This window comes from Petromyzon marinus (assembly GCF_048934315.1).
Source record: "Petromyzon marinus isolate PM22_M1 ecotype Great Lakes invasive population chromosome 85 unlocalized genomic scaffold, UKy_Petmar_22M1.pri1.0 chr85_unloc.1, whole genome shotgun sequence".
NCBI lineage: Eukaryota > Metazoa > Chordata > Hyperoartia > Petromyzontiformes > Petromyzontidae > Petromyzon > Petromyzon marinus.
In genome coordinates, this window is record NW_027422646.1 from 1290354 (window position 1) to 1308615 (window position 18262).

The 18262-nt window shown below is 42.6% G+C and overlaps 1 long non-coding RNA gene across 4 annotated transcripts in view; it reads right to left on the reverse strand.

Moving 5' to 3' along the window:
• Nucleotides 1-1560: 1560 nt before the first annotated feature.
• The window catches only part of LOC142908520 (uncharacterized), a 31914-nt gene continuing 15212 nt past the window's right edge, over nucleotides 1561-18262 (reverse strand). Inside the window, exons 3-8 of one of the 4 annotated variants that reach the window (XR_012931860.1) lie at nucleotides 15518-15651; nucleotides 12757-12890; nucleotides 10026-10159; nucleotides 6714-6847; nucleotides 3402-5600; nucleotides 1561-2288 (exon numbers count right to left, since the gene is read on the reverse strand). This is a non-coding gene — a long non-coding RNA (uncharacterized LOC142908520). Of the gene's footprint in view, nucleotides 2289-3401; nucleotides 5601-6713; nucleotides 6848-10025; nucleotides 10160-12756; nucleotides 12891-15517; nucleotides 15970-18262 lie in introns of those variants that run through there. The other 3 variants (XR_012931859.1, XR_012931862.1, XR_012931861.1) reach the window with 3 other exon arrangements.

Here is an 18262-nt window from a genome sequence, read left to right on the forward strand (position 1 = left end):
TTTTCTTTAATTTTCTTTATTGTTTGATTAAAAAAACTTCTTCAAAGTGTCGGTTTCAGAATGTGCGTTCGTTGTTCCTGTGTTTGATGGCTTGGACTTGTGGACGAATGGCTTCAGTCGATATAGACGTCAATTGGGAAGGATTAAGACGTTCACGTGTTTGATTTTGAGAATATTTTATGACTGTTGAATTACTGAAAGTGAAATCATTTTCCTAGTTCCTTAACTGTTTGAAAAAGCGAATTAATAAAGATTTTGACGCGAGTTTTAACGTTGATATTGTTGCAGATTAATAAAGTCCTGATTTGTATTTAAAGATGACTGATCGTACATTATTGCTACCATATCCTTCCTTAAAAAGAACATGGACGAGTAGACATTCACACACGAGTGTGCATCCTAACACAACTGTTTATATATGCAGCGGTGTGCATTTACACACGAGTGTGCATATACAGGGGTGTACATACAGACAGACATACAACGCAGTGTACATACACAGCAGTGTACAAACACAAGGATTGCGTTCCACTGCGAACACGCACGATTGTACCTGCATACATACATACACACATACGTATACGGGTTTTCATTCTCAGAAGAAGAGCCACTCCATGTTGTTTGGCATTCCCCTGCCACGAATAAAGTTCTGTATTAACAACCTTCAACTTCGTCGGCGTTCCCGGTCGGTAACGCTGTGGTGGATAAGAGCAATGTCCTTGAGGGAAGTCTCGTAGCCACCACAGCGGCCCACGAGGTCTCTGGACGGGTGCGAGGTGCTGGTAACACCTCCATATTCAATGCAGTTACCGTAACAAAAACACGTCCAAAATATAAAACACGTGCATAAATATTGAACACGAACACGAGGGTATACATACACACTGAAGACTAAATATGTATGATTGACTTTTTTGCGGTACGTTATGTTAAACCACGCTTACAAAGCTAAACCATTCAGATGATTATTCAAAGTTTATGACGGAAATTAGAACATATCAACCTCGTTTTCTAGAAACACCCCGCTCAACACGAGTGGCCTTAAATATATTTATGAAACCAAGTCAGTACACTGTAAATTTGCACCTCTTAGTCCAAATAAAACTTTTTTTTTGATAATTCAGACTGTGTATTGCTATTAAATCCTGAATAACTTGCAGCAGTGTAGAGGACATTACGGGGTGAATATTAGCAAATTAACAGGAAGCACGGAATTATGCATGGAAATGTACATCTTTATTCAAACGGAAGCGTACAATTATGCAGTGGTATGTACAAACATATTAAGGTTTAATCTAAATGGCCAGATTAGCTAAGCTATGTTGATTGATCTGCGGATTGTTAATGTAAAAATTAACAATTGAATGCAAAGTCCATGATAGGCCAATTCGAGAACAAAGGATTTGGATGCTAGAGGGGAGTTATAAGGGGCTTAAAATCAGACATCAAGACCATTTGGAGAGGAATTTTCCTGAGGATAGACGCTCGACTCATCGCTCTGCAGATTTCCCTTCTCCTGCGAGACTCAGCCTGGCGAGCACGATTGCTTGGCGACTGGTTGGCGACTTTGCTTCGGGAGAGTTCGTGGCGATCTCTTCAGACGGGTCACAGGGTCATCGATACACCGTGCATCGACAAGTAAGTGTCTTTGTTAGTGGATAACCTGGTAATCGCGTGTGTAGTCCGTCTCACGGGGCGTTACTTTGTCTCGGTTGGACGTTCGTGAGAGTTTGCTTTGTGGCGATTTGAGCCATGCAGCTTAGAGGGCACCGTTAACTCTCAACAACACCCGCGACTGTTACTCTGCTCTGTAGAATCAGTCACATGGAGCAGATGAACTCTCCACAGTGCCACACAACAAGTAATCCGATATGACTACAAAGCACCACCTTAACGTGACGAAGTCTAGAATAAACTACAACACTCAAGTAGCTGTGAGAAGATGACAACACGTGGCACCTTCTACCATAAACACCACACATTTAACAGTCCCGATGATACAACCACCAGACGAAGCAACGCATCTATCGAAGTATAAAATTGTTGTCATCCTGAAATAAGTGAACACTTCTGGAACTTAAAAGGAAGACTTTTGTCCGAACACATCATAAAGCATTCACAACATCGCTCTAGCTTGGAGTCCTGGAAATCACGGAAGTAATAATGTGAACCTTATTGATTGATCTAACAGACACACAAACATGCACATTCCAGGACTTCAAGAGTTAACAGAAGTACTCAATACTTTGACCCTCCAGCCACTCCAGCAGCCATTTCTCAGTATCCACCTGCATGGGGTCGAAAGAGGAATTGTGGTCAGGGCTCATTACATCCAGCAGTCTCTCAGGATCAAACTGCATGAGGTCGAAAGTGGAATTGTTGCCAGGAGTCATTACATCCACTACATCCAGGCATCTCTCAGGATTCACCTGTATAGGGTCGACAGATTAATTTTGTTCAGGACTCACTGCAGCACTTTGCATTTCACCTTTTGATTTCACTTCACTCTCATTGCGGATCTTTGCATGCTTGTTTCGGGGTGATGACCGTGTCCTCTTTAACGGAGAACAATTGAATGGCTTCTCGCCCGTGTGTGTTTTATGGTGTCTGTTAAGAGTTGTTTTCCGTGCAAATGCCTTCCCACACACAGAACAATTGAATGGCTTCTCACCCGTGTGTGTTTTCTGGTGTCTGTTAAGAATTGTTTTCCGTGAAAATTTCTTCCCACACAAGGAGCACTTGAATGGCTTCTCGCCCGTGTGTGTTTTCTGGTGACTGTGAAGATGTGATTTCTGTGCAAATGCCTTCCCACACACAGAGCACTTGACTGACTTCTCACCAGTGTGTATTTTCTGGTGTCTGTTAAGAGATGATTTCTCTGCAAATGCCTTCCCACAAACAGAACAATTGAATGGCTTCTCGCCCGTGTGTGTTTTCTGGTGTCTGTTAAGAATTGTTTTGCGTGCAAATGCCTTCCCACACAATGAGCAATTGAACGGCTTCTCGCCCGTGTGTGTTTTCTGGTGTCTGTTAAGAATTGTTTTCCGTGCAAATGCCTTCACACAAACAGAGCACTTGAACGGCTTCTCACCCGAGTGTGTTTTCTTGTGAGTGTTAAGATTTGATTTCCATGCAAATGCCTTCTCACACACAGAGCAATTGAACGGCTTCTCGCCCGTGTGTGTGTGGCACTGTGGAGAGTTAATCTGCTCCATGTGACAGATTCTACAGAGCAGAGTAACAGTCGCGGGTGTTGTTGAGAGTTAACGGCGCCCTCTAAGCTGCATGGCTCAAATCGCCACAAAGCAAACTCTCACGAACGTCCAACCGAGACCCAGTAACGCCCCCTGAGACGGACTACACACGCGATTACCTGGCTATCCACTCACAAAGACACTTACTTGTTGATGCACGGTGTATCGATGACCCTGTAACCCGTCTGAAGAGATCGCTACGAACTCTCCCGAAGCAAAGTCGCCAACCAGTCGCCAAGCAATCGTGCTCGCCAGGCTGAGTCTCGCAGGAGAAGGGAAATCTGCAGAGCGATGAGTCGAGCGTCTATCCTCAGTAAAATTCCTCTCGAAATGATCTTGAGGTCTGATTTTAAGCCCCTTATAACTCCCCTCTAGCATCCAAATCCTTTGTTCTCGATTTGGCCTATCATGGACTTTGCATTCAATTGTTAATTTTTACATTAACAATCGGCATATCAATCAACATAGCTTAGCTAATCTGGCCATTGTACTTAAACCTTAATAAGTATGTACATCCCACTGCATAATTGTACACTTCCGTTTGAATAAAGATGTACATCTCCAAGCATTATTCTGTGCTTCCTGTTAATTTGCTAATATTCACCCGGCTATGTCCTCTAAACTTGCAGCAGTTTAGAGGATTTAACAGTGACATACAGTCTAAAGAATCAAAATGAATATGTCGAGTTTGATTCGGACAAAGAGGTGCAAATTTACACTGTACTGACTTTGTTTCATAAATAGTTTTAAGGACACTAGTGTTGAGCGAGGTGTTTCTAGAAAACGAGGTGGTTATGTTCTAATTTCCGTCATAAACTTTGAGTAATCATCTGAATGGTTTAGCTTGTAAGCGTGGTTTAACATGACGTACCGCAAAAAAATCAATCTTCAATATTTAGTCTTCAGTGTGTATGTATACTCTTGTGTATGTGCTCAATATTTATGCACGTGTTTTATATTTTGGACGTGTTTTTGTTACGGTAACTGCATTGAATATGGAGGTGTTACCAGCACCTCGCACCCGTCCAGAGACCTCGTGGGCCGCTGTGGTGGCTGCGAGACTTCCCTCAAGGACATTGCTCTTATCCACCACAGCGTTACCGTCCGGGAACGCCGATGAAGTTGAAGGTAGTTAATACAGAACTTTATTCGTGGCAGGGGAATGCCAAACAACATGGAGTGGCTCTTCTTCTGAGAATGAAAACCCGTATACGTATGTGTATGCAGGTACAATCGTGCGTGTTCGCAGTGGAACGCAATCCTTGTGTTCGTACACTGCTGTGTATGTACACTGCGTTGTATGTCTGTATGTATGTACACCCCTGTATATGCACACTCGTGTGTGAATGCACACCGCTGTATATATAAACAGTTGCGTTAGGATGCACACTCGTGTGTGAATGTCTACTCGTCCATGTTCTTTTTAAGGAAGGAAATGGTAACAATAATGTACGATCAGTCATCTTTAAAAACACAAATCAGGTCTTTATTAATCTGCAACAATATCAACGTTAAAACTCTAATCAAAATCTTTATTAATTCGCTTTTTCAAACAGTTAAGGAACTAGGAAAATAATTTAACTTTCATTAATTCAACAGTCATAAAATATTCTCAAAATCATGCACGTGAACGTCTTAATCCTTCCCAATTGACGTCCTTATCGACTGAAGCCATTCATCGACAAGTCCAAGCCATCAAACACAGGAACAACGAACGCACATTCTGAAACCGACACTTTGAAGTAGTTTTTTTTTAATCAAACGATAAAGAAAATTAAAGAAAAATGTTTAAAATATAGGGCAACATTATGATGACAGTCTTTCTCCAACTTTAGCTCAACAAGGCCACTTAGTCACGACAGTAAAATCAGGAATTGGACCACCTCACAACCACTGTGCATCACACCACATCAACAAGTAATCCGATTTGACTACAAAGCGCCACCTTAACGTGACGAAGTCTAGAATAAACTACAACACTCAAGTAGCTGTGAGAAGATGACAACACGTGGCACCTTCTACCATAAACACCACACATCTAACAGTGCCGATGATACAACCACCAGACGAAGCAACGCATCTATCGATGTATAAAATTGTTGTCATCCTGAAATAAGCGAACACTTCTGGAACTTTAAAGGAATTCATTTTTTCTCGAACACATCTTAGAGCATTAACAACATCACTCTAGCTTGGAGTACTGGAAATCACGGAAGTAATAATGTGTACCTTATTGATTGATCTAACAGAGACACAAACATGCACATTCCAGGACTTCAAGAGTTAACAGAAGTCCTCAATACTTTGACCCTCCAGCCACTCCAGCAGCAATTTCTCAGTATCCACCTGCATGGGGTGGAAAGAGGAATTGTGGTCAGGGCTCATTACATCCAGCAATCTCTCAGGGTCCAACTGCATGAGGTCGAAAGTGGAATTGTTGCCAGGAGTCATTACATCCACTACATCCAGGCATCTCTCAGGATCCACCTGTATAGGGTCGACAGATTCATTTTGTTCAGGACTCACTGCAGCACTTTGCATTTCACCTTTTGATTTCACTTCACTCTCATTGCGGATCTTCGCATGCTTGTTTCGGGGTGATGACCGTGTCCTCTCTAACGGAGAACAATTGAATGGCTTCTCGCCCGTGTGTGTTTTCTGGTGTCTGTTAAGAGTTGTTTTCCGTGCAAATGCCTTCCCACACACAGAACAATTGAATGGCTTCTCACCCGTGTGTGTTTTCTGGTGTCTGTTAAGAATTGTTTTCCGTGAAAATTTCTTCCCACACAAGGAGCACTTGAATGGCTTCTCGCCCGTGTGTGTTTTCTGGTGACTGTGAAGATGTGATTTCTGTGCAAATGCCTTCCCACACACAGAGCACTTGACTGACTTCTCACCAGTGTGTATTTTCTGGTGTCTGTTAAGAGATGATTTCTCTGCAAATGCCTTCCCACAAACAGAACAATTGAATGGCTTCTCGCCCGTGTGTGTTTTCTGGTGTCTGTTAAGAATTGTTTTGCGTGCAAATGCCTTCCCACACAATGAGCAATTGAACGGCTTCTCGCCCGTGTGTGTTTTCTGGTGTCTGTTAAGAATTGTTTTCCGTGCAAATGCCTTCACACAAACAGAGCACTTGAACGGCGTCTCACCCGAGTGTGTTTTCTTGTGAGTGTTAAGATTTGATTTCCATGCAAATGCCTTCCCACACACAGAGCAATTGAACGGCTTCTCGCCCGTGTGTGTGTGGCACTGTGGAGAGTTAATCTGCTCCATGTGACAGATTCTACAGAGCAGAGTAACAGTCGCGGGTGTTGTTGAGAGTTAACGGCGCCCTCTAAGCTGCATGGCTCAAATCGCCACAAAGCAAACTCTCACGAACGTCCAACCGAGACCCAGTAACGCCCCCTGAGACGGACTACACACACGATTACCTGGCTATCCACTCACAAAGACACTTACTTGTTGATGCACGGTGTATCGATGACCCTGTAACCCGTCTGAAGAGATCGCTACGAACTCTCCCGAAGCAAAGTCGCCAACCAGTCGCCAAGCAATCGTGCTCGCCAGGCTGAGTCTCGCAGGAGAAGGGAAATCTGCAGAGCGATGAGTCGAGCGTCTATCCTCAGTAAAATTCCTCTCGAAATGATCTTGCGGTCTGATTTTAAGCCCCTTATAACTCCCCTCTAGCATCCAAATCCTTTGTTCTCGATTTGGCCTATCATGGACTTTGCATTCAATTGTTAATTTTTACATTAACAATCGGCATATCAATCAACATAGCTTAGCTAATCTGGCCATTGTACTTAAACCTTAATAAGTATGTACATCCCACTGCATAATTGTACACTTCCGTTTGAATAAAGATGTACATCTCCAAGCATTATTCTGTGCTTCCTGTTAATTTGCTAATATTCACCCGGCTATGTCCTCTAAACTTGCAGCAGTTTAGAGGATTTAACAGTGACATACAGTCTAAAGAATCAAAATGAATATGTCGAGTTTGATTCGGACAAAGAGGTGCAAATTTACACTGTACTGACTTTGTTTCATAAATAGTTTTAAGGACACTAGTGTTGAGCGAGGTGTTTCTAGAAAACGAGGTGGTTATGTTCTAATTTCCGTCATAAACTTTGAGTAATCATCTGAATGGTTTAGCTTGTAAGCGTGGTTTAACATGACGTACCGCAAAAAAATCAATCTTCAATATTTAGTCTTCAGTGTGTATGTATACTCTTGTGTATGTGCTCAATATTTATGCACGTGTTTTATATTTTGGACGTGTTTTTGTTACGGTAACTGCATTGAATATGGAGGTGTTACCAGCACCTCGCACCCGTCCAGAGACCTCGTGGGCCGCTGTGGTGGCTGCGAGACTTCCCTCAAGGACATTGCTCTTATCCACCACAGCGTTACCGTCCGGGAACGCCGATGAAGTTGAAGGTAGTTAATACAGAACTTTATTCGTGGCAGGGGAATGCCAAACAACATGGAGTGGCTCTTCTTCTGAGAATGAAAACCCGTATACGTATGTGTATGCAGGTACAATCGTGCGTGTTCGCAGTGGAACGCAATCCTTGTGTTCGTACACTGCTGTGTATGTACACTGCGTTGTATGTCTGTATGTATGTACACCCCTGTATATGCACACTCGTGTGTGAATGCACACCGCTGTATATGTAAACAGTTGCGTTAGGATGCACACTCGTGTGTGAATGTCTACTCGTCCATGTTCTTTTTAAGGAAGGAAATGGTAACAATAATGTACGATCAGTCATCTTTAAAAACACAAATCAGGTCTTTATTAATCTGCAACAATATCAACGTTAAAACTCTAATCAAAATCTTTATTAATTCGCTTTTTCAAACAGTTAAGGAACTAGGAAAATAATTTAACTTTCATTAATTCAACAGTCATAAAATATTCTCAAAATCATGCACGTGAACGTCTTAATCCTTCCCAATTGACGTCCTTATCGACTGAAGCCATTCATCGACAAGTCCAAGCCATCAAACACAGGAACAACGAACGCACATTCTGAAACCGACACTTTGAAGTAGTTTTTTTTTAATCAAACGATAAAGAAAATTAAAGAAAAATGTTTAAAATATAGGGCAACATTATGATGACAGTCTTTCTCCAACTTTAGCTCAACAAGGCCACTTAGTCACGACAGTAAAATCAGGAATTGGACCACCTCACAACCACTGTGCATCACACCACATCAACAAGTAATCCGATTTGACTACAAAGCGCCACCTTAACGTGACGAAGTCTAGAATAAACTACAACACTCAAGTAGCTGTGAGAAGATGACAACACGTGGCACCTTCTACCATAAACACCACACATTTAACAGTGCCGATGATACAACCACCAGACGAAGCAACGCATCTATCGATGTATAAAATTGTTGTCATCCTGAAATAAGCGAACACTTCTGGAACTTTAAAGGAATTCATTTTTTCTCGAACACATCTTAGAGCATTAACAACATCACTCTAGCTTGGAGTACTGGAAATCACGGAAGTAATAATGTGTACCTTATTGATTGATCTAACAGAGACACAAACATGCACATTCCAGGACTTCAAGAGTTAACAGAAGTCCTCAATACTTTGACCCTCCAGCCACTCCAGCAGCAATTTCTCAGTATCCACCTGCATGGGGTGGAAAGAGGAATTGTGGTCAGGGCTCATTACATCCAGCAATCTCTCAGGGTCCAACTGCATGAGGTCGAAAGTGGAATTGTTGCCAGGAGTCATTACATCCACTACATCCAGGCATCTCTCAGGATCCACCTGTATAGGGTCGACAGATTCATTTTGTTCAGGACTCACTGCAGCACTTTGCATTTCACCTTTTGATTTCACTTCACTCTCATTGCGGATCTTCGCATGCTTGTTTCGGGGTGATGACCGTGTCCTCTCTAACGGAGAACAATTGAATGGCTTCTCGCCCGTGTGTGTTTTCTGGTGTCTGTTAAGAGTTGTTTTCCGTGCAAATGCCTTCCCACACACAGAACAATTGAATGGCTTCTCACCCGTGTGTGTTTTCTGGTGTCTGTTAAGAATTGTTTTCCGTGAAAATTTCTTCCCACACAAGGAGCACTTGAATGGCTTCTCGCCCGTGTGTGTTTTCTGGTGACTGTGAAGATGTGATTTCTGTGCAAATGCCTTCCCACACACAGAGCACTTGACTGACTTCTCACCAGTGTGTATTTTCTGGTGTCTGTTAAGAGATGATTTCTCTGCAAATGCCTTCCCACAAACAGAACAATTGAATGGCTTCTCGCCCGTGTGTGTTTTCTGGTGTCTGTTAAGAATTGTTTTGCGTGCAAATGCCTTCCCACACAATGAGCAATTGAACGGCTTCTCGCCCGTGTGTGTTTTCTGGTGTCTGTTAAGAATTGTTTTCCGTGCAAATGCCTTCACACAAACAGAGCACTTGAACGGCGTCTCACCCGAGTGTGTTTTCTTGTGAGTGTTAAGATTTGATTTCCATGCAAATGCCTTCCCACACACAGAGCAATTGAACGGCTTCTCGCCCGTGTGTGTGTGGCACTGTGGAGAGTTAATCTGCTCCATGTGACAGATTCTACAGAGCAGAGTAACAGTCGCGGGTGTTGTTGAGAGTTAACGGCGCCCTCTAAGCTGCATGGCTCAAATCGCCAAAAAGCAAACTCTCACGAACGTCCAACCGAGACACAGTAACGCCCCCTGAGACGGACTACACACGCGATTACCTGGCTATCCACTCACAAAGACACTTACTTGTTGATGCACGGTGTATCGATGACCCTGTAACCCGTCTGAAGAGATCGCCACGAACTCTCCCGAAGCAAAGTCGCCAACCAGTCGCCAAGCAATCGTGCTCGCCAGGCTGAGTCTCGCAGGAGAAGGGAAATCTGCAGAGCGATGAGTCGAGCGTCTATCCTCAGGAAAATTCCTCTCGAAATGATCTTGAGGTCTGATTTTCAGCCCCTTATAACTCCCCTCTAGCATCCAAATCCTTTGTTCTCGATTTGGCCTATCATGGACTTTGCATTCAATTGTTAATTTTTACATTAACAATCGGCATATCAATCAACATAGCTTAGCTAATCTGGCCATTGTACTTAAACCTTAATAAGTATGTACATCCCACTGCATAATTGTACACTTCCGTTTGAATAAAGATGTACATCTCCAAGCACTATTCTGTGCTTCCTGTTAATTTGCTAATATTCACCCGGCTATGTCCTCTAAACTTGCAGCAGTTTAGAGGATTTAACAGTGACATACAGTCTAAAGAATCAAAATGAATATGTCGAGTTTGATTCGGACAAAGAGGTGCAAATTTACACTGTACTGACTTTGTTTCATAAATAGTTTTAAGGACACTAGTGTTGAGCGAGGTGTTTCTAGAAAACGAGGTGGTTATGTTCTAATTTCCGTCATAAACTTTGAGTAATCATCTGAATGGTTTAGCTTGTAAGCGTGGTTTAACATGACGTACCGCAAAAAAATCAATCTTCAATATTTAGTCTTCAGTGTGTATGTATACTCTTGTGTATGTGCTCAATATTTGTGCACGTGTTTTATATTTTGGACGTGTTTTTGATACGGTAACTGCATTGAATATGGAGGTGTTACCAGCACCTCGCACCCGTCCAGAGACCTCGTGGGCCGCTGTGGTGGCTACGAGACTTCCCTCAAGGACATTGCTCTTATCCACCACCGCGTTACCGACCGGGAACGCCGATGAGGTTGAAGGTTGTTAATACAGAACTTTATTCGTGGCAGGGGAATGCCAAACAACATGGAGTGGCTCTTCTTCTGAGAATGAAAACCCGTATACGTATGTGTATGTATGCAGGTACAATCGTGCGTGTTCGCAGTGGAACGCAATCCTTGTGTTCGTACACTGCTGTGTATGTACACTGCGTTGTATGTCTGTATGTATGTACACCCCTGTAAATGCACACTCGTGTGTGAATGCACACCGCTGTATATATAAACAGTCGTGTTAGGATGCACACTCGTGTGTGAATGTCTACTCGTCCATGTTCTTTTAAAGGAATGAAATGGTAGCAACAATGTACGATCAGTCATCTTTAAATACAAATCAGGACTTTATTAATCTGCAACAATATCAACGTTAAAACCTCGCCACAAAATCTTTATTAATTCGCTTTACTCAAACAGTTAAGGAACTAGGAAAATTATTTCACTTTCATTAATTCAACAGTTATAAAATATTCTCAAAATCAAACACGTGAACGTCTTAATCCTTCCCAATTGACGTCTATATCGACTGAAGCCATTCGTCCACTAGTCCAAGCCATCAAACACAGGAACAACGAACGCACATTCTGAAACCGACACTTTGAAGAAGCTTTTTAATCAAACAATAAATAAAATTAAATCAATGGCGACGTTATGATGACAGTCTTTCTCCAACTTTAGCTCAACAAGGCCACTTAGTCACGACAGTAAAATCAGGAATTGGACCACCTCACAACCACTGTGCATCACACCACATCAACAAGTAATCCGATATGACTACAAAGCACCACCTTAACGTGACGAAGTCTAGAATAAACTACAACACTCAAGTAGCTGTGAGAAGATGACAACACGTGGCACCTTCTACCATAAACACCACACATTTAACAGTCCCGATGATACAACCATCAGACGAAGCAACGCATCTATGGAAGTATAAAATTGTTGTCATCCTGAAATAGGTGAACACTTCTGGAGCTTAAAAGGAATTCCTTTTTATCCCAACACATCATAGAGCATTCACAACATCGCTCTAGCTTGGAGTCCTGGAAATCACGGAAGTAATAATGTGTACCTGATCGATTGATCTAACAGAGACACAAACATGCACATTCCAGGACTTCAAGAGTTAACAGAAGTCCTCAAAACTTTGACCCTCCAGCCACTCCAGCAGCGATTTCTCAGCATCCACCTGCATGAGGTCGAAAGAGTAATTGTTGCCAGGACTCATTACCTCCACTACATCCAGGCATCCCGTGTGAGTTTTCTGGTGACTGTGAAGATGTGAATTCTGTGCAAATGCCTTCCCACACACTGAGTAATTGAACGGCTTCTCGCCCGTGTGTGTTTTCTGGTGACTCTGAAGATGTGATTTCCATGCAAATGCCTTCCCACACGCAGAGCACTTGAATGGCTTCTCGCCCGTGTGTTTTCTGGTGTCTGCTAAGAGTTGATTTCCGTGAAAATGCCTTCACACACACAGAACAATGGAATGGCTTCTCGCCCGTGTGGGCTTGGCACTGTGTAGAGTTCATCTGCTCCATGTGACAGATTCTACAGAGCAGAGTAACAGTCGCGGGTGTTGTTGAGAGTTAACGGTGCCTCCTATGCTGCGTGGATGTGTGGCTCAAATCGCCAAAAAGCAAACTCTCACGAACGTCCAACCGAGACACAGTAACGCCCCGTAAGACGGACTACACACGCGATTACCTGGCTATCCACTAACAAAGACACTTACTTGTTGATGCACGGTGTATCGATGACCCTGTAACCCGTCTAAAGAGATCGCCACGAACTCTCCCGAAGCAAAGTCGCCAACCAGTCGCCAAGCAATCGTGCTCGCCAGGCTGAGTCTCGCAGGAGAAGGGTAATCTGCAGAGCGATGAGTCGAGCGTCTATCCTCAGGAAAATTCCTCTCGAAATGATCTTGAGGTCTGATTTTCAGCCCCTTATAACTCCCCTCTAGCATCCAAATCCTTTGTTCTCGATTTGGCCTATCATGGACTTTGCATTCAATTGTAGATTTGTAACATTTACAATCCGCATTTAAATAAATAAAGCTTAGCTAATCTGGCCATTTAAATTAAACTTTAATATGTATGTACATCCCACTGCATAATTGTACACTTGCGTTTGAATAAAGATGTACATCTCCATGCATAATTCCGTGCTTCCTGTTAATTTGCTAATATTAACCCCGCAATGTCCTCTACACTGCTCCAAGATTTTCAGGATTTAAAAGCGATACACAGTCTGAATTATCAACATAAAGAGTTTTATTTGGACAAAGAGGTGCAAATTTACACTGTACTGACTTTGTTTCATAAATATATTTAAGGACACTCGTGTTGAGCGGGGTGTTTCTAGAAAACGAGGTTGATATGTTATAATTTAAGTCATAAACTTTGAGTAGTCATCTGAATGGTTTTGCTTGTAAGCGTGGTTTAACATAACGTACCGCAAAAAAAATCAATTATCCATATTTAGTCTTCAGTGTGTATGTATACTCTTGTGTATGTGCTCAATATTTATGCACGTGTTTTATATTTTGGACTTTTTTTTGTTACGGTAACTGCATTGAATATGGAGGTGTTACCAGCACCTCGCACCCGTCCAGAGACCTCGTGGGCCGCTGTGGTGGCTACGAGACTTCCCTCAAGGACATTGCTCTTATCCACCACAGCGTTACCGACCGGGAACGCCGATGAAGTTGAAGGTTGTTAATACAGAACTTTATTCGTGGCAGGGGAATGCCAAACAACATGGAGTGGCTCTTCATCTGAGAATGAAAACCCGTATACGTATGTGTGTATGTATGCAGGTACAATCGTGCGTGTTCGCAGTGGAACGCAATCCTTGTGTTCGGACACTGCTGTGTATGTACACTGCGTTGTATGTCTGTATGTATGTACACCCCTGAATATGCACACTCGTGTGTGAATGCACACCGCTGTATATATAAACAGTCGTGTTAGGATGCACACTCTTGTGTGAATGTCTACTCGGAAATGTTCTTTTTAAGGAAGGAAATGGTAGCAATAATGTACGATCAGTCATCTTTAAGATCACAAATCAGGTCTTTATGAATCTTTATTAATTCGCTTTTTCAAACAGTTAAGGTACTATGAAAATAATGTAACTTTCATTAATTCAACAGTCATAAAATATTCTCAAAATCAAACACGTGAACGTCTTAATCCTTCCCAATTGACGTCCATATTGACTGAAGCCATTCGTCCACAAGTCCAAGCCATCAAACACAGGAACAACGAACGCACATTCTGAAACCGACACTTTGAAGTAGTCTTTTTTTAAATCAAACAATAAACAAAATTAAAGAAACATGTTTAAAATATAGGGCAACGTTATGATCACAGTCTTTCTCCAACTTTATCTCAACAAGGCCACTTAGTCACGAGGGTAAAATCAGGAATGGACCACCTCACAACCACTGTGCATCACACCACATCAACAAGTAATCCGATATGACTACAAAGCACCACCTTAACGTGACGAAGTCTAGACTGAACTACAACACTCAAGTAGCTGTGAGAAGATGACAACACGTGGCACCTTCTACCATAAACACCACACATTTAACAGTCCCGATGATACAACCACCAGACGAAGCAACGCATCTATGGAAGTATAAAATTGTTGTCATCCTGAAATAAGTGAACACTTCTGAAGCTTAAAAGGAATTCCTTTTTATCGAACACATCATAGAGCATTCATAACATCGCTCTAGCTTGGAGAGCTGGAAATCACGGAAGTAATAATGTGTACCTTATCGATTGATCTAACAAAGACACAAACATGCACATTCCAGGACTTCAAGAGTTAACAGAAGTCCTCAAAACTTTGACCCTCCAGCCACTCCAGCAGCGATTTCTCAGCATCCACCTGCATGAGGTCGAAAGAGTAATTGTTGCCAGGACTCATTACCTCCACTACATCCAGGCATCCCGTGTGAGTTTTCTGGTGACTGTGAAGATTTGATTTCCATGCAAATGCCTTCCCACACGCAGAGCAAGTGAATGGCTTCTCGCCCGTGTGAGTTTTCTGGTGACTGTGAAGAATTGTTTTCCGTGCAAATGATTTCCCACACACAGAACATGACTCTGAAGATGTGATTTCCATGCAAATGCCTTCCCACACGCAGAGCACTTGAATGGCTTCTCGCCCGTGTGTTTTCTGGTGTCTGCTAAGAGTTGATTTCCGTGAAAATGCCTTCACACACACAGAACAATGGAATGGCTTCTCGCCCGTGTGGGCTTGGCACTGTGTAGAGTTCATCTGCTCCATGTGACAGATTCTACAGAGCAGAGTAACAATCGCGGGTGTTGTTGAGAGTTAACGGTGCCTCCTATGCTGCGTGGATGTGTGGCTCAAATCGCCAAAAAGCAAACTCTCACGAACGTCCAACCGAGACACAGTAACGCCCCGTAAGACGGACTACACACGCGATTACCTGGCTATCCACTAACAAAGACACTTACTTGTTGATGCACGGTGTATCGATGACCCTGTAACCCGTCTAAAGAGATCGCCACGAACTCTCCCGAAGCAAAGTCGCCAACCAGTCGCCAAGCAATCGTGCTCGCCAGGCTGAGTCTCGCAGGAGAAGGGTAATCTGCAGAGCGATGAGTCGAGCGTCTATCCTCAGGAAAATTCCTCTCGAAATGATCTTGAGGTCTGATTTTCAGCCCCTTATAACTCCCCTCTAGCATCCAAATCCTTTGTTCTCGATTTGGCCTATCATGGACTTTGCATTCAATTGTAGATTTGTAACATTTACAATCCGCATTTAAATAAATAAAGCTTAGCTAATCTGGCCATTTAAATTAAACTTTAATATGTATGTACATCCCACTGCATAATTGTACACTTGCGTTTGAATAAAGATGTACATCTCCATGCATAATTCCGTGCTTCCTGTTAATTTGCTAATATTCACCCCGCAATGTCCTCTACACTGCTCCAAGATTTTCAGGATTTAAAAGCGATACACAGTCTGAATTATCAACATAAAGAGTTTTATTTGGACAAAGAGGTGCAAATTTACACTGTACTGACTTTGTTTCATAAATATATTTAAGGACACTCGTGTTGAGCGGGGTGTTTCTAGAAAACGAGGTTGATATGTTATAATTTAAGTCATAAACTTTGAGTAGTCATCTGAATGGTTTTGCTTGTAAGCGTGGTTTAACATAACGTACCGCAAAAAAAATCAATTATCCATATTTAGTCTTCAGTGTGTATGTATACTCTTGTGTATGTGCTCAATATTTATGCACGTGTTTTATATTTTGGACTTTTTTTTGTTACGGTAACTGCATTGAATATGGAGGTGTTACCAGCACCTCGCACCCGTCCAGAGACCTCGTGGGCCGCTGTGGTGGCTACGAGACTTCCCTCAAGGACATTGCTCTTATCCACCACAGCGTTACCGACCGGGAACGCCGATGAAGTTGAAGGTTGTTAATACAGAACTTTATTCGTGGCAGGGGAATGCCAAACAACATGGAGTGGCTCTTCATCTGAGAATGAAAACCCGTATACGTATGTGTGTATGTATGCAGGTACAATCGTGCGTGTTCGCAGTGGAACGCAATCCTTGTGTTCGGACACTGCTGTGTATGTACACTGCGTTGTATGTCTGTATGTACACCCCTGAATATGCACACTCGTGTGTGAATGCACACCGCTGTATATATAAACAGTCGTGTTAGGATGCACACTCTTGTGTGAATGTCTACTCGGAAATGTTCTTTTTAAGGAAGGAAATGGTAGCAATAATGTACGATCAGTCATCTTTAAGATCACAAATCAGGTCTTTATGAATCTTTATTAATTCGCTTTTTCAAACAGTTAAGGTACTATGAAAATAATGTAACTTTCATTAATTCAACAGTCATAAAATATTCTCAAAATCAAACACGTGAACGTCTTAATCCTTCCCAATTGACGTCCATATTGACTGAAGCCATTCGTCCACAAGTCCAAGCCATCAAACACAGGAACAACGAACGCACATTCTGAAACCGACACTTTGAAGTAGTCTTTTTTTAAATCAAACAATAAACAAAATTAAAGAAACATGTTTAAAATATAGGGCAACGTTATGATCACAGTCTTTCTCCAACTTTATCTCAACAAGGCCACTTAGTCACGAGAGTAAAATCAGGAATTGGACCACCTCACAACCACTGTGTATCACACCACATCAACAAGTAATCCGATATGACTACAAAGCACCACCTTAACGTGACGAAGTCTAGAAGGAACTTCAACACTCAAGTAGCTGTGAGAAGATGACAACACGTGGCACCTTCTACCATAAACACCACACATTTAACAGTCCCGATGATACAACCACCAGACGAAGCAACGCATCTATGGAAGTATAAAATTGTTGTCATCCTGAAATAAGTGAACACTTCTGAAGCTTAAAAGGAATTCCTTTTTATCGAACACATCATAGAGCATTCATAACATCGCTCTAGCTTGGAGAGCTGGAAATCACGGAAGTAATAATGTGTACCTTATCGATTGATCTAACAAAGACACAAACATGCACATTCCAGGACTTCAAGAGTTAACAGAAGTCCTCAAAACTTTGACCCTCCAGCCACTCCAGCAGCGATTTCTCAGCATCCACCTGCATGAGGTCGAAAGAGTAATTGTTGCCAGGACTCATTACCTCGACTACATCCAGGCATCCCGTGTGAGTTTTCTGGTGACTGTGAAGATTTGATTTCCATGCAAATGCCTTCCCACACGCAGAGCAAGTGAATGGCTTCTCGCCCGTGTGAGTTTTCTGGTGACTGTGAAGAATTGTTTTCCGTGCAAATGATTTCCCACACACAGAACATGACTCTGAAGATGTGATTTCTGTGAAAATTCCTTCCCACACACAGAGCAATTGAATGGCTTCTCGCCCGTGTGTGTTTTCTGGTGTCTGCTAAGAGTTGATTTCCGTGAAAATGCCTTCACACACACAGAACAATGGAATGGCTTCTCGCCCGTGTGTGCGTGGCACTGTGGAGAGTTCATCTGCTCCATGTGACTGATTCTACAGAGCAGAGTAACAGTCGCGGGTGTTGTTGAGAGTTAACGGCGCCCTCTAAGCTGCGTGGCTCAAATCGCCACAAAGCAAACTCTCACGAACGTCCAACCGAGACACAGTAACGCCCCGTGAGACGGACGACACACGCGATTACCTGGCTATCCACTAACAAAGA